This window comes from Schistocerca americana, chromosome 9 (genome assembly GCF_021461395.2).
Source record: "Schistocerca americana isolate TAMUIC-IGC-003095 chromosome 9, iqSchAmer2.1, whole genome shotgun sequence".
Classification (NCBI taxonomy): domain Eukaryota; kingdom Metazoa; phylum Arthropoda; class Insecta; order Orthoptera; family Acrididae; genus Schistocerca; species Schistocerca americana.
The window spans coordinates 138,643,807-138,657,044 of NC_060127.1; the positions used below are offsets into that span (position 1 = coordinate 138,643,807).

General features: G+C 46.0%; 1 protein-coding gene and 1 non-coding gene across 2 annotated transcripts in view; one reads left to right on the top strand and one right to left on the bottom strand.

Moving 5' to 3' along the window:
* Positions 1–13,238, bottom strand: part of LOC124550743 (probable cytochrome P450 4s3) — a 47,195-nt gene that overhangs the window by 6,414 nt on the left and 27,543 nt on the right. The window lies entirely within an intron of this gene.
* On the top strand, positions 6,934–7,008 carry Trnar-gcg. The gene has a single exon. It is a non-coding gene; the product is annotated as a tRNA-Arg (tRNA).

Sequence of the window (13,238 nt, forward strand, 5' to 3'; positions counted from 1 at the left end):
GACAGACAATATTGATGAAAGGCCACAACAACAACAACAACAACAACAACAATAACAACACAGCAAAGACACCAGCGGCCACCAGGGGCCACTAGCGGCCCACATAAACATAAGGAAGAGGTCGCTGCAGATCCCAGAACTATTTTCACACGTCAAACCACGAGATGGAAAATAGTTCCGAGGTACTCACCCGCCGAAGCGCTATAAACGCCGGCGCTCGGCCGCACATCGGCCGCCTTCCTAGCCCTTTATCCTACCCTTCAACGGTCCCAACGTACCCTCCAAACCCACCTTGACCAATTCACCGCTTGGTGCAACCAGTGGTTCCTCCGTGTTAATCCCTCCAAGACCCAGGCGATCATCATAGGCCGCACCACCCGCTCCTTCCGCCTCCATGATTTCTACCTCACCATTTACGGCCGTCCTATCCACCTCACTCCTACCCTCAAATACCTTGGCCTCACACTCGACCGCCACCTCACCTGAACTCCCCATCTCCTTACCATCCAAAACAAGGCTCAGAACCGCCTCCGCCTCCTGAAACTCCTGTCCGGCCGGACGTGGGGTCTGCATCCTTCCACCATCCTTCACACCTACAAATCCATGATCCGCCCCATCCTTTGTTATGCCAGCATCGCTTGGATTTCCGCCCCTCCCCGGTTCTATAAAGCCCTCCAAATCCTTGAACGCCATGCACTCCGCCTCGCCTTCCGCATCCGCCTTCCGTCCCCCACGCGCATCCTCTATGACTTCATCCCCTTCCCCCACCTTCTCCTTTTCCTTGAACACATCCGCACACTATATATTGTCCGCCGCCTTGATCCCCCTCACCCCCTGGTGTCTCCCTTCCTCTCCACTCCCAACCAGTTGCCGCGCCTTTACCGTTGTGTCCCTCCCTCTCTCCATCTCCACACCCTCCATCTCCTTTCCCAACACAACTTCCACCGTCTACCACTCCCGGATGCTGAGCTTCGCCCTGACATCTACCCTTCCTACCAACTCTAACCCCCTCTTCCTGCCTCCTCCTCAGGGCTCCCTCTCCTCCCCCTCCCTCCTTCTGAGTGGATTTCCCCTCCTACAACCCGTCCATCTCTTGTGCCTTCTTTCAGTGTCTCTGCACTCCCTCCTGCCCTGTCTTCCCTTTTCCTCTCCCGCCCCATGTGTCTCCTGCCTCTTCGTGAACCCACGGTTGCCCCTCCTCTCTTCATCCCGCCGCTTCCCCAGCTGCCGCATGCTCTCCCTTCCTTTTCCATCCTCTCTGACCTTTCCCTCGGCAGGTCCCGCCTGGTAGTTTTATTCTTCGTCGTGTGTGCTCCAAGTGGGTTTTAAGTGTGTTGTTTCGGAGTGTTTTTAATACTGTGGCCAACTTTTAACCTGTGCATGCGCATCCAGTGTCTTCTGTGTTTTAAGAATCGCCAACTGTTTTTTTTTTAACTTTCTGGTCACTTTTTTAACTGTCCACAATGAACTTCTACATGTCAGTGTATTTTTACCTCCATTTTCTCCCCTTACTCTGTTTTATGTTCCCCTTTTTTACCTCCTTATGTATGTATTATTTTATTCTTGTTTTAGTTGTCATTCACTCGGCTGAAGAGCGGCGGATTGTGCTGCTGACAGCCCTCCCCTGTCCGTATGGGGCAGGGGCATGAAATCACAATAAAGAAAAAAAAAAAAAACCGCACATCGGCAGTTCATCGACCGCCAGCAGACGTGGATAGCTGCCGCTCCAGCAGCCAGACTTGGATCTTCTAGCTGATCTCTGGATTAGGCCTGATATATCGGAGAAGTCTCTGGCGGAGACTAGTACGAAATTATTTCAGTTGTTTTCTATATTATTCTTGTATGTAGTTGTGATTCGAAGACGGATCACTATTTTGTGTTGGTGTTATACTTGGAGAATTTGTTTGGGTTAATTGAACAGTCCAATAAATTGTTTTCGGATTGATACCGATTGATACCGACAGGGCATACACGCCCATGTTTTGGACAGGAGGGAGGCCATAGAACGGGATGGAGGTTACATGAAAAAATAGGGTGTGTAGATAAGACAGCATTCTTTCGTGTATGCAATTCTCATTATGTTCAATAATGATTCGTTGAAGGAAAAAAAATGTCGTGCATTACTTTCTAGGCACCCTCGTAATACGTTCAGTGACTTCCTTATTTAACTATAAGGTGAAATCCTATAACATATTTTAGCGTCACATATCTCGCGCAGAAAAATTATCCTATGTTTAAGTTACGAATCTGCGACATTTTTGGTTTTACTACAATCTTATGTTAGCTAAGAACGAGACCATATGTTTCCTGTCTGGTCCCTTAAGAAATGTGCGGTGTTTGCTAGAGTTCTGCCGAATATTACTTTATTCACTTTAAAAATTAAATGACATCCGGAGCTATATTATTTCTCTGCAACGGCTCACATCTCTGCACTAGCTGGCTACCCAATGCTGTCCAGATTAAATGCACCGGAAACGCAGTTGTTTCGTATTATCGCTCAGTCGATGTTCACAGCCTAAAACATACCATAAAACGTACCGTTATTGTTATACTTGACTGTACTCAAGAGAGCAAAGCTTTGGCTACACGTGAAACGAAATCCAATGAGATTCCAGAAAACGCGGAATAATACGTAGTGTTACGTTTGTATCATATTTATTCTTATGAACACAGTGTAGTCTGGATTTTTCACCTTGCTGTTTACAGAAAAGCTAGTTATCCACCCATTTCAATGTTAATGATGTCGTACTTCCAAAATTATCTTTTCTTGCTATGATGTACACTGAGGAGACAAAAGTCATGGGACAGCGGTATGCTCATATGCAGATGGCGGCAGAGTCGCGAACACACGGTGTGAAAGGGCGGTGCACTGGCGGAGGTCTCAGTTGTGCTCAGGCGGTCCATGTAAGAATTTTTCACACGTGATTATGTCCGCACGACGCGAATGTACAACTTCCAAATCCGAATGGCATCCGGAGCTGGAAACTTGGGACAGTAAGTTTCGGAAATCGTTAGGGAATTCAATATTCCGAGATCCACAGTGTCAAGAGTGTCGAGATTAGCAAATTTCGGGCATTACCTCTCACCGCGGACAACGCAGTGGCTGGCAGCGTTCACTCAACGGCCTGGAGCAGCAGTTTTTGCATAGAGTTGTCAGTGCTGACAGACAAGCAATACTGTGTGAACGTATCCGCCAGGACAGTGCGGTGAAATCTGGCGATAATGGGCTCTGGCAGCAGACGACCGACGCGAGTGACAGCACGACATTGCCTGCAGCTCCTCCTGTGGGCTCGTGACCCAATCGATTGAACCCTAGACGACAGGGAAAGTGTGGACTGGTCAGTTGAGCACGGATTTTAGGTGGTAAGAGCTGACGGTAGGGTTCGAGTGTGGTGCAGATCCCACGAAGCAACGGACCCAAGTTCTCAAAATTGTGTTTTGCAAGGTGTTGGCTCCATAACAGTGTGGACTGTATGTACACGGAATGGACTGGGTCCTCTGGTCCATCAGAACCCATCAGTGAGTGCAAATTGTTACGTTCTGCTACTAGGAGACCATTTGCGGGCATTCATGGACTTCATGTTCCCAAACAAAAACGGAATTTCTGTTGATAACAATGCGTTAGTCAGGACGTTGTGGGCAGTCCTAGGGAATAATTTGGTCACCCAGATTCCCCGACATGAAACCCATTGAATATTTGTGATACATAATCTAGAGGTCAGTTCGTGCACAAAATCCTGCAATTGTGGACGGCTAGAGAGGTAGCGGGCTCAGTATTTCTTCAGGGGAGTTCCAACGACTCGTTGAGTAAACCCCACGTCGAGTTTCTGCACTACGGGAGGCAAAAGGAGGTCTGATACGATGTTAGCGGGCATCAGAGGACTTTCGTCACCTCAGCGTATTTTTGCAGGTGCGTTCGGTGGTGTATGTGAATCCTGACTGCAAATAGTGTCCCGAACAGTGTCAGTAGTAAGGAGGAAATGAATTTAAAACGTCTTTCCTGATGCTCAAGTTTTACTGCATGTAGAGCGCAAATGGAGTAAATTTCCTTTCACCATTTTCCAGAGGCCGTCAGCGAGACAAAGTTTGGAAAGTGTTTCTAATTATGTTTAACGTTTCTTGAAGTGAATGACTGCTCTCTTTCTCAAATACTAGATGAAATTAATCTGGATTATTTGCGCACCAAGACTTACACTGCCTCGAGGCTTGTACACGGTTTCTGACTGTAATACTTGTAACATACAATTGTATCCCTTAATGAGCAGATTAGGATAGCATTTTAATTCGGTCAATCATCATATGAAACGCTGAATTCAAGTTTTTGTTTCCCCTATAAGCTGTCAGACGTGCATCTTGGTGCCGACACCGTGCGCCGTTTCATGTGTTTTGTGGTACAGATCGCCGTATTTTATGGGATTACATCAGTTCGCAATACTGACCGGTGCCGAATCATTTCGTATAGTTTGCTAGGTGGTTTCGGTTGTGTAGCTATTCACAAGGATCTGCGATACATGTCAGATATGACGTAATTAAAATATAAAGTAAAAAACGACCCTGTATTTTCAGCCGACGGAATAAAAAGCGAACTTTGAAGGTATAAGCCGTTAAGGTAGCTTCACATCGGTAAACAACTCCAACAAACAGAAACTTGCAACTGTCGTAAGTTTGGCAAACTTACAACTGTTGAGAACTGTTGAAAAATGTTGACAACGGTTTCAAACTCTTGTAAACACACGTTTGAAATTTTCATTTTTTGTTACAGGAAAGCAGAGGAAATGGACTGTGAATTTGCCATTTGTTATGGTGGGAGGTGACGCTTTTGCTCTTTCAGAGTACATGATGAAACCATACGCAGGATGGCAAGAGAAAGGCAGCCAGGAAAGAATGCGAGATTACCGAATATCTCGCGCTAGAATAATTGTGGAGAATTTTTTTGGAATATTGTGAGCAGTCTTCTAGCGTCTTAGAATAACTATGCACTGGGTCCTGAAATAGGGACATAGTCACTTCTGCAACTGCCTTTGCAGTTTTCTAAGAGGAAACAAAGAAATTGCCATAATTTACTCACCACCTGGCACTTTTGATGTGGAATATCCAGAATCAGGCAGGGTTTCGTATGGCAATTGGAGGATGCCTCCGCAAAAGAAATGTCTTCAGAGAAAGGGGGGCAACACAGGAAGAACCGAAAAGAATATAAGAGATGAATTATCGGGTGTTGGTGTAGTGAAATATCAAGAGAAATATCAATAAATAGATATCGAGTGAAAAGACTCATGTAATTAAAAACTTCCGAAGAAAACCCTTATAGCTTTCCAGAATGAGATTTTCACTCTGCAGCGGAGTGTGCGCTGATATGAAACTTCCTGGCAGATTAAAACTGTGTGCCCGACCGAGACTCGAACTCGGGATCTTTGCCTTTCGCGGACAAGTGCTCTACCAACTGAGCTACCGAAGCACGACTCACGTCCGGTACTCACAGCTTTACTTCTGCCAGTACAACGTCTCCTACCTTCCAAACTTTACAGAAGCTCTCCTGCGAAACATGCAGAACTAGCTCTCCTGAAAGAAAGGATATTGCGGAGACATGGCTTAGCCACAGCCTGGGGGATGTTTCCAGAATGAGATTTTCACTCTGCAGCGGAGTGTGCGCTGATATGAAACTTCCTGGCAGATTAAAACTGTGTGCCCGACCGAGACTCGAACTCGGGACCTTTGCCTTTCGCGGGCAAGTGCTCTACCAACTGAGCTACCGAAGCACGACTCACGTCCGGTACTCACAGCTTTACTTCTGCCAGTACGTCGTCTCCTACCTTCCAAACTTTACAGAAGCTCTCCTGCGAAACATGCAGAACTAGCTCTCCTGAAAGAAAGGATATTGCGGAGACATGGCTTAGCCACAGCCTGGGGGATGTTTCCAGAATGAGATTTTCAGTCTGCAGCGGAGTGTGCGCTGATATGAAACTTCCTGGCAGATTAAAACTGTGTGCCCGACCGAGACTCGAACTCGGGACATTTGCCTTTCGCGGGCAAGTGCTCTACCAACTGAGCTACCGAAGCACGACTCACGTCCGGTACTCACAGCTTTACTTCTGCCAGTACCTCGTCTCCTACCTTCCAAACTTTACAGAAGCTCTCCTGCGAACCTGCAGAACTAGCACTCCTGAAAGAAAGGATATTGCGGAGACATGGCTTAGCCACAGCCTGGGGGATGTTTCCAGAATGAGATTTTCAGTCTGCAGCGGAGTGTGCGCTGATATGAAACTTCCTGGCAGATTAAAACTGTGTGCCCGATCGAGACTCGAACTCGGGACCTTTGCCTTTCGCGGGCAAGTGCTCTACCAACTGAGCTACCGAAGCACGACTCACGTCCGGTACACACAGCTTTACTTCTGCCAGTATCTCGTCTCCTACCTTCCAAACTTTACAGAAGCTCTCCTGCGAACCTGCAGAACTAGCACTCCTGAAAGAAAGGATATTGCGGAGACATGGCTTAGCCACAGCCTGGGGGATGTTTCCAGAATGAGATTTTCACTCTGCAGCGGAGTGTGCGCTGATATGAAACTTCCTGGCAGATTAAAACTGTGTGCCCGACCGAGACTCGAACTCGGGACCTTTGCCTTTCGCGGGCAAGTGCTCTACCAACTGAGCTACCGAAGCACGACTCACGTCCGGTACTCATAGCTTTAGTTCTGCCAGTACGTCGTCTCCTACCTTCCAAACTTTACAGAAGCTCTCCTGCGAACCTGCAGAACTAGCACTCCTGAAAGAAAGGATATTGAGGAGACATGGCTTAGCCACAGCCTGGGGGCTCCGCAATATCCTTTCTTTCAGGAGTGCTAGTTCTGCAGGTTCGCAGGAGAGCTTCTGTAAAGTTTGGAAGGTAGGAGACGAGGTACTGGCAGAAGTAAAGCTGTGAGTACCGGACCTGAGTCGTGCTTCGGTAGCTCAGTTGGTAGAGCACTTGCCCGCGAAAAGCAAGGGTCCCGAGTTCGAGTCTCGGTCGGGCACACAGTTTTAATCTGCCAGGAAGTTTCATATCAGCGCACACTCCGCTGCAGAGTGAAAATCTCATTCTACACGGAACTATGTACACAACATGTACCTACAGCTAGGACAGCTCTGGCCAATACCTACACCAGTTCTATCCCAGTAAATACTCGCCGTAGTCTTTTGTAGAAATTTGTATCTTGTTGGGCGTAACGCCACTTCGGAACTATGTAGCGTAGTATTTTGGATGCTATCTTTTCTTTTCATTGTCTTGTAACTTTTATCGAGCTTTCGCCACCACCACAAGAATTATATTGTTTCTTGTTGTTGTTGAGTTTGGAAATTAGTGCACGCCAACAAGGCGTTTTAGTTAAATAAAGCGTATTCGATCTTCACCGTTAGTTTTTTCCTGCCGGCCGCAGGACACTAGAGTTATGGATCAGTGCCTTGGCGAAACTACTTTAAGGAGTAATTCATAATCCTGTATTGCATGCTGTTGACATTTTGCAACAAACCGTAAATTTATGTACAATAATTAAGGATAGCACTTGTATGCCCGTAATGTTTCCATATGGCAACACACACAGTCTCACCCCATCGAGCTAGACTTCGTTAGGCATCGTAATGTTGGTAGAAATAGTTAAATCAATAATAATCTTTGCTAAAGGTCGAGTGTAGTTAAACACACGCGAGAGCAGCTGAAAGAGTGATGCATTTCTACCTGTTGGATTACACCTAGTTAGGTTTTAAGGTGTGTAAAATGATGCTGAATGATAGGAATGAGTTTATTTCCCTGTCTGTTATTGGCAGCAAATCTAAAGTAATGAATAAATCAAAATTTCAGTGTTCAAGCTGTTACATAGTATTTTGTCTATCTAACCCTACCGTCAAATATTTTTTTCAATAAAACTGGTTTCCTAAAGAAACCGTGCAGTAGTGGGTTAAATGGTTGCCCTAACTGAAATATTTGTTTTTAAAGCTTCTTGATGTCGCTCTCCAGCACAGCTATCACGATCAACAACAAGTCCAACCTCCCCCGAGGGGGTCCACAACTCTTTTTGTGGATATGTGCGTAGCGAGCACGGGACCCCGAGCTAATGTGGCCCTCCTTCCTTTCCGGGCTGCATACCTTCCATTTCCACATCCTTCCCTATCCCCCATCTTCGCCCCCCTGCCCTCACCTCTGGCTCCTTCCTTCCCCTTCTCCCCCTCTGGGAGTATGGTTTGTGCCTACGTCCAGAGACGGACGCTCGTAAATGTAACGCATTCTTCGCCTTCTCTGCTTGTATATCTTTATCTTTCCTTCGTCCTTCTCTTTCCCTTACCTCTTCTCTTTACCCTTTTCTCCGCTGCGGCGTTTGAGACCTCTCCTCTTTCCTTTCTCTTTCTTTGTTTTTCTCTTTCCCTTTCTTCCTCCCTGTGCGTGTCTGAAGGCCGACCCACGCATTTTCGTGCGTAGCCGGTGACGGGGTAATGCATAATTCCCCACCCCGGGTAGACAGGTAGGACACGTACGTACCCCCTGGTAACGGCCAGGCCCAGGGAGGGGTGATTACCCGAGCTGATACCTTCCGAAAGTGCCGATTGGTCCCTACGTCCGTTTGTCGGGAGGTGTGACCTGAGGTGTGAACAATCACCTAAGGCGGGAGTGCCCTCAGAGAGGGGCCCCACAAGGGAGGAGCGCGCCATCGGAGACGCCGGTAATCATGGGGGATTCTTCCGCAATGGTTTCCTCATCTTCCACTATGTCTGCTCACAAGCGTAAGTTCACTGAGTCTCAGCCACAGACAGTTCTTCCATCGTTGCCACAGTTCCTTGTTGTTTCTCGGTCTGACGAAGGTCACGACTTCTCCTCGGTCAACCCTTTCATTATTCAGAAAGGCGTTGACGAAATTGCAGGTCCTGTAAAGTCTTGTTCCAGATTACGGAATGGCACCCTGCTGTTAGAAACAGTCAGTGCCCTCCAGGCACAAAAATTGCTGTGTACTTCACTGCTCTACACCTTCCCTGTCTGGGTTGAAGCGCACCACACTTTAAATTCCTCACATGGAGTCGTTTATACACGCTCTCTCGACGGATTGTCTGACGAGGAAATTCAGCACTACCTGTCTAACCAGGGCATAATGGCTGTTCATAGAGTTCTGAAAAGGGTTGACACGAGCCTCATTCCAACCCGCACTGTCTTCTTGACATTTGACAAAGTTCAACTCCCATCGAAAATGAAAGCAGGCTATGAGGTAATTTCCGTTCGCCCTTACGTCCCAAACCCTATGCGTTGCTATTGGTGTCAGCAGTTCAATCACACCAGCCAGTCCTGTTCCAATCCGGCCAAATGTGTTATGTGTGGCAGGGATGCCCATGAGGGTGCTTGCCCACCTCCATCCCCTCGTTGCATCAATGATTAACTTTGTAAATCGTTCACGTGGCGATGTTTGGTTTGTGGGGCGCTCAACTGCACGGTCATCAGAGCCCATACAAAGTCTCAATTTGTACACAGTCAAATTTTTACAGAATACAATTTAGCCACTGTCACGAATGATGATGACGACGAAGATGGTGATGAAATGTTCAGGACACACAAACACCCAGTCCCCAGGCAGAGAAAATCTCCAACCAGACCAGGAATCGAACCCGAGACCCTGTGATCCAGAGGCAGCACTGGACCACGAGCTGTGGACAACTGTTCACGTGACGCCTTGCTTAATGTATACCGTGCATGGCGAAATCTGAGATACGTGCAGCCGAATGGACTTTCAACCATCAAGCAACTGACTGCCAGGGGGCTACTAACGGTGTCTCCTCAACGACCGTTCACTGGATGCAGCTGCGTATCGGCCTCCTCAGCAGGTGCCTGGTTCACGCACTCGTGCTGACTGCTGTTTCCTGTCAATGAAGGCTGGAATTTGCATGACAATGTTTTCAAAGTATATATTCGTGACGACACACGCAGACTTAGACTATGGCAGACAATGCACAAAGCTTATGCCAGGTGAGACGCCAAGGCCAACTTTGATTCCGTAAGGAGACGCCGTCACTTTTGTTGATGTTGGTAAGTGGGACGCCTTCACTATTCCAGTGTGCACTCTCAGAGACGTTGTTTTACCATCGCTGATGAACACATAGCTCTGACAGTGGGCTTAGTTTATTTACCTTTCTGTTTTTTGGAGAATATTGGGAGATTGATTACCAGCAGTTCCTGGACAATACTGACGTTGTGGTTTGACATCCCATGTAGCAGGTGGCAATGCACGAGTTCAGTAATGTCAGACTCAAAGGAAGAAGTTACGGTCGCAGTAGCTCATTGCATTCGGATAAAGCATCATATATGTCTGTTCAACATACGGAACTAATGAAAATCTACAAAATTAAAACATGTGTGCGTAAAAATCTTATTCCAAGATGCCAAATTTTCTTTACTGAGTTACCGGCTTTTGCGAAGTTCCGAACCATCTTCAGATCAATCTAAAATGTTTTTCCTTGCACAACGTCGTATATCTAGAGCCAAATCGCCTAGTTAAATGAAATCCTAAACTTAAAATCTTAACTGGTTGCGTAAATTGACATCAATCGATAATAACATAACCAAGTAACATGTTCACTTTAGGATTTTACTTAACTAGGACCAATTAGCTACAAAAAAAAAAAAATGGTTTGCAAGTAGTCTCCCACACTGAACAACATTTCAGATTGATCTTTAGATGGCTCGGTAATGAGCCGAAACAATCGGACAATTTGGGACCCTAACGTAACATTTTTATCCACACATGTTTTAAATCAGCACATCACGTTTCTCCCGCGATTGGTAATGTGAAAGAATAACGTCTACGACATTCGAGGACATTTTACCAGATACGTCTGTTATTCATTTACGGGTGTACCAACCTCCTCCAAAGAGCTGTTATTTTATAAGGGCGACCAAGCCTACACATCATCACCAGTTGCGTCCAAATTTTTTGTTTATGCAGGGCTAAGCCAGAAGCGTAAGTGACAGAAGTGGTAACTCCAGATGGCTATGTGTTTAAAAGAAATGGCTTTTATTCTTTCTGAGACGTGGGTGAGGCATGAGCCATGTATGATAGCGTGGGTTCAGCGTAGAGTTTGGTACAACGGAAAGAGAACAAAATAGTACCCGAGAGTCGTGGGATTGAATTCCTAGGCTGAAACTTCCTTTTTTTATCAATTTTTACAGTGCAAACAACACGAATCGATGTCCAGTACAAATTTTGTTTACATTAATAAAATGTACTCACACATGGAATAGTTTGGTAGCAAACCACACGTAACGCATCATTTCGCCAAATATTGGCAGGGATAGTTCGTGGAGTGTATTTCGATCCAGACTTTTTGGGACGTGATTTGTTTTTCTCTCTCGACGAGATAGGGAAGTTTGGAAGCTTCTTAACGTTTAGCTTACTATAAAATTGGACGTCGCAGGATTGCCCTGGCGGAGTGCATTTGGGGAGGGTACTGCCAATTTAATACTTTCAACACTGCCCAATGGCAATCATTATTCATCTTGAAAAATCGCGTTTTATGACTGTGGATTTGTTAATCCTCACCACGAGTCGGTTAACAGAAGAATTTTTTTCTCCTGCACATTGGGTTTGTTCATATCAGGTATAATATGTTGAGCATAATCACGGTTTATTTGCTCTGTAAAAACTGGAAATAATAGTATGTTTCCTAATTTGGATTTTGTCACAAAACCTTCGGATTACAGTTCTGCGCCCCTTCTGCTGCTCCAAGCATTGCCAGAACTTCACGCTGACATACAAAGTGACAATTACTGAACTATACGAAAAAAGACCTGAGTTAGTTACAACATACGGCATGCACACACATTATTGAATACGGGAAATAACAGACATTCGGATTTAGGTTATGGCATGTTCGATACCCCTTCCATCATTGGCGATGGCCGCGCGGGGTAGCCGTACGGTCTTGGCGCCTTGCAACGGTTTGCGCGGCTCCCAATCATCGGAGGTTCGAGTCTTCCCTTGGGCGTGGGTGTGTGTGTTGTCCTTAGTGTAACTTAGACTAACTTACACTAAGTAGTGCGTAAGCCTAGGGATCGATCTCCTGAGCAGTTTGGTCCCATGGAAATTACCACAAAATATCCATTGGCGATGATGTGGCGCAGACGAATAGTGAAATTCTGCATGACCCGCTGAAGTGCCAGAATATCGATGCTCACGATGACCTCCTGAATGGTCTGTTTTCAGCTCAGCAATGGTTTTGCTGTAAGCTTGGTCTTTAATATAGCCCCATTGCTATCCTGTGTGAAAGTGAAGAAGAATTACATCATCTGCTTAATGGAATGAACAATCTAATTCGTACAGAATATGGATTGAGAGTAAATCGAAGAAAGACGACAGTAATAAGAAGTAGTAGAAATGAGGACAGCGAGAAACTTAACATCAGGATTGATGGTCACGGAATCGATGAAGTCAAGGAATTCACCTATCTAGGCAGTAAAACAACCAAGGACAGACGGAGCAAGGAGGACATCAAAAGCAGACTAACAATGGCAAAAAGGGCATTCATGCGCAAGGGAAGTCTACTAGTATCAAACATAGGCCTTCATTTGAGGAAGAAATTTCTGAGAAAGTACGTCTGGAGTACAGGATCGTATGGTAGTGAAACATGGACTGTGGGAAAACCGGAACAGAAGAGAATGGATGCATTTGAGATGTGGTGCTACAGACGAATTTTGAGAATTAGGTGGACTGATAAGGCAAGGAGTCAGGAGGTTTTGCGCAGAATCGGAGAGGAAAGGAATATGAGGAAAATACTGATAAGGAGAAGAGACAGGATGATAAGAGATTTGTTAAGATATGAGGGAATGACCTCCATGGTACTAGAGGAAACTGTAGAGGGCAAAAACAGTAGAGGAAGACGGAGATTGGAATACACCCATCAAAAAACTGAGGACATAGGTTGCAAGTGCTACTCTGAGATAAAGAGGTTGGCAGGCCGCATGAAACCAGTCAGAAGACTGACGCCTAAAAAGAGAGAGAAAAAAAGACCTGGTAGCGCTGACAAGGCATACGAACAGCATTAAATGCTGAGTGATCACTGAAGGACGTGGGACGTGGAGATGCCGCTGCAACGTGAGACAACATTGTCAGCACCGGACCTAATTTCAAAAGGGCTTCTCTGCAGGGCTTTATTTGGCTGCCTGATAAAAAAAAAAAAAAAAAAAGAGAGCACCACAAAAAGGAGTGCCATGCGTTACGACCAATCGAGGCCCA